Source organism: Gossypium arboreum, chromosome 8 (genome assembly GCF_025698485.1).
Source record: "Gossypium arboreum isolate Shixiya-1 chromosome 8, ASM2569848v2, whole genome shotgun sequence".
NCBI lineage: Eukaryota > Viridiplantae > Streptophyta > Magnoliopsida > Malvales > Malvaceae > Gossypium > Gossypium arboreum.
Window position 1 is genome coordinate 54,760,295 of NC_069077.1, and position 4,290 is coordinate 54,764,584.

The window sequence follows — 4,290 nt, forward strand, 5'->3', positions numbered from 1 at the left end:
AAAGCAACAGGGGCATTACATAATTCAAACAGCATTCTACGATAAGCAAACGTACCATATGGGCATGTGAATGTCGTCTTTTCTTGATCTTCAGGAGCTATTGGGATTTTGGAAGTAACCAGAGAGTCTGTCTAGGAAGCAATAATACATGTGTCTAGATAATCTTTCTAACATTTGGTCAATGAATGGCAAGGGAAAGTGATCTTTTCTTTTGGCGTCATTTAGTTTCCTGTAGTCTATGCAAACTCTCCATCCTATAACCATTCTTGTTGGGATTAGCTCATTCTTCTCGTTGGTCACAACTGTCATGCCTCCTTTCTTGGGGACAACCTGCACTAGATACCCAAGAACTGTCAGAAATAGGATAAATAATTTCAGCATCTAGAAGTTTAATTACCTCAGCTTTTACAACTTCTTTTATGTTGGGGTTCAGACGTCTTTGAGCTTGTGCACATGGTTTGTATTCATCTTCCATTAAAATTTTGTGGGTGCAAAAAGAAGGACTGATTCTTTTAATGTCAGAAATTTTCCATGCTATGGCCTTCTTATGTTATTTTAATACTTAGATTAATTCCTCTTTCTCCTTGGGTTGCAAATTAGAAGCAACAGTAACTGGTAATGTAAAATTATTTCCAAGGAATGCATATTCTAAACGGTTTGGTAATTATTTAAGTTCCAGTTTGGGAGACTCCTCAATCGAGGGTTTTTGATTAAGTTCATCGTTGATCTTAATACCCTCGTATTCTACTTGTCTTGACGGATGGTTATTAGGTTCCCCACCTATCTCCTCGTCTTGAGCTGGACACGGTTCTGTCGTCTCCTCTTGTACAATTTCCTAAAAAGAGTCTTGAGTAATATGATCAATAGAGTCAATGAAATAACATGAATCATCTTGTTCCCTAGAGAATCTCATAGCATCAGAAATTTTAAAGATCATTTCCTCGTCACCTACTCTAAGTACCAATTTACTGTCACCCACGTCAATCACGGCTCTAGCAGTGGCTAGGAATGGGCACCCTAAAATTAAGGGTACTTCCACATCTTCATCCATGTCAAGCACAACAAAATCAACAGGGAATATAAATTTATCTACTTTTACGAGTACATCCTCTATCCCTGGGATATTTAACAGATCTATCGGCTAATTGAATACTCATCCTAGTGGGTTTAGGTTCCCCAAGACCAAGTTGTTTGAACATTTTATAGGGTATCACATTAATACCAGCGCCTAAATCAGCTAGTGCTTTTTCAATATTCAGATTACCAATTAAGCAAAGGATAGTAAAACTTTCTAGACCTTTTAGTTTGGTTAGGAGCTTATTTTGGAGTATGGCGGAGCACTCCTCGTTGAGTTCTACTGTAGATAAGTCCTCAAACTTCCTTTTATTTGTTAAAAGCTCCTTTAAAAATTTTGCTTATGTAGGCATCTGCGAAATAGCTTCAACAAAAGATAAGTTGATATGTAATTGCTTAAAAAGTTCAAGAAACTTACCGAATTGTGCATCAATGCGATCTCTTTTTAATTTTGCTGGATATGGAACCGGTGGTGAATATTCCTCCGGTACTGGTTTGTCACTATTTTTGGGTTTTTCTTCCCTCCTTTCGTTTTCCACGGCTTCTTGTGCTAACTTTTTTTTAGATTCCGCTAACACTTTCCCATTCCTTAGTGTAACTGCTTTGACATGCTCTCTGGATTTGGTATTACTAAATAAATTTTCTGGTGGTCTTTCCGAGATTAGTTTAGTCAGCTGGCTTATCTGAGTTTTGAGTCCTTGGATTGATGCTTGTTGATTCTTAAGTGTTGTCTCGGTATTTTGGAAATGGGTTTCTGACACCGAGATGAATTTAGAAAGCATCTCTTCAAGGTTTGGTTTCTTCTCCTGTTGATAAGGTGGCTGTTGAAAACCCAGAGGATTTTATGGCTTTTGATTTCCTTGACCACCCCAGGAGAAATTTGGGTGGTTCCTCCAACCTGCATTATAAGTATTACTGTATGGGTTATTTTGAGATCTAAAGTTATTGTTACCCATATAGTTGACTTGTTCTTCTTCAGTTGTAGGATTGAAGGATTGGTATTCTGTATGCACACCTCCTCCTCTTAAGTCACACCTCATTACTGGATGTACCTGCGTAAAACCAAGAAAACTATCAATCTTTTTATTCAAAAGTTCTACCTGATTAGAGAGCATGGTGACTGAATCGATGTTATAGATGCCAGCTGTTTTCGTTGGCTTTTTCCTCATAACTTGCCACTAATAGTTGTTCAGTAACATCTCCTCTATGAATTCATAGGCATCTTCCGGTGTTTTATTGTTGATGGTTCCGCCAGCAGCTGCGTCAATCATTTGTCTTGTCGAGGGATTCACACCATTATAGAACGTTTGAACTTGCAGCCAAAGCGGTAACCCATGGTGAGGGCACCTTTTCAGTAAGTCCTTGTATCTCTCCCATGCATCGTAAAGTGTTTCTAAATCCATCTACACAAAAGAAGATATATCATTACGTAATTTAGTCGTTTTAGCCGGCGGAAAATATTTTAGTAAAAATTTCTAGGTCATTTGTTCCCAGGTAATGATAGACCCTCGTGGTAACAAGTTCAACCACTGTTTAGCTTTGTTTCTCAGTGAAAAGGGAAATAACCGAAGATGAATGGCATCATCAGAAATGCCATTGATTTTGAATGTATCGCAAAATTCAAGAAAATTTGCCAAGTGCGTGTTGGGATCCTCATCCTACAAACCATCAAACTGAACAAACTGCTGTATCATCTGAATTGTGTTAGGTTTTAGTTCGAAATTATCCACAGCAATAGCAGGTCTAACTATACTAGACTCAGTTTCTGTTAAAGAAGGTTTAGTATAATCATACATAGTACGTGGAGCAGGATTTTGATTAGCTGCAATTGCAGGAGGCAGCTGATCGCCTGGGTTTTCGACCATATCTTCAGTTGGGGGTTGAGTATCGTCTTCTCGCTCGTTCTCCATGTATCGTAAACTACGCCTTATTTCTCTTTGATTTTTTTGAATTGTACGATCGATTTCTTCGTCAAAGAGTAATGGTCCTGACGGGTTTCTTCTAGTCATAAACTATAAAAACCTGCCCAGAGAGAGAAAAAAATAAATTAATAAATAATAAAATAAAATAAAATTACAAGAAAAATAAATGGCTAAAGTAATAAAAATTTAGTGTTCCTAATATTTCAGTTCCCCAGCAACAGTGCCAAAAACTTGATCTCGTGATTCGTAACAAGTAATAAATATTTATAATGAAGATCAAACCTAGACTAACTATTATAACGACGAAAAGGCAAGCGCACCTATCGAACAATAGTATAGTAATGGCAAGACCGGGATATCGTACCCAAGGGAACCAAAAGTACTAGTAATAACTATCTTTTTATTATCTACCCTAAGAATAAAATGGTTTATTTTAATTAACTAATTATTTAAACTAAGAACGCACAGAGAAAATAATTGGGGAATTGCTTTTGGGAAAATCGATTGACTTGAGACAATACCTAAGGAAAAATCCACCTAGATTGTACTTGTTATTCGGCTCAATCGATTTATTTATTCATTCAACTTGTTTCATAGAGATCCCTAAGTTATGTTATTATCCCTATTCAAGACTAATAACGTCTAATCCCTAGATTGAATAACCGAGACTTTTCTCTAATTAGCACTCTAGGGTTGCATTAACTCGATCTATGGATCCCCTTAGTAGGTTTCACCCTAATCTGGAAAAATCTTATCACCCTATTTCTAGGCGCGTAATTAACTCCGCTTAATTATGGCAAATGTACTCTTAGACAGGGTCTATTCCTCCTCTGAATAAGAGCGTGTCCTGAATCAGTATCCTGGGATATCAAAGCAAGAATTAAAAACACATAATTAAGAACGAGTTAAATATTTATCATACGATTCAAAAAATAATAACAAGATTTGTCTTTGGTTCAATTCCTCTTAGGTATTTAGGGGATTTAGTTCATAACTAAATAAGAAAACATCTCAGAAGAATAAAGAATACAAAACATAAAGAAAACCCACAACTCCTGAAGGGGAATTGAGGAGAGATCTTCAGTCTTGATGATGAATCCGGCTTCTGAGATGGATCAATCGGCTTCCTTAGGGTAATTCCTTACCCCTCTTCTCCGTCTCCCCTTTTCTCCTCCTCTAGTGCGTATTTATAGGCTTTGGAATGCCTAGAAACCCTCTAAAGTCTCGGTGAATTGGACTTAACTCGGACTTAGCAGGGACACGACCGTGTGACACGGCTGTATGATGTGACGGC

General features: G+C 37.3%; 1 non-coding gene across 1 annotated transcript; it reads left to right on the forward strand.

Annotated features, from left to right (window-relative positions):
- The first annotated feature begins 2,403 nt into the window (after positions 1 to 2,403).
- On the forward strand, positions 2,404 to 2,510 carry LOC128280255 (small nucleolar RNA R71). Its single transcript, XR_008270435.1, has one exon. It is a non-coding gene; the product is annotated as a small nucleolar RNA R71 (small nucleolar RNA).
- Positions 2,511 to 4,290: the final 1,780 nt, after the last annotated feature.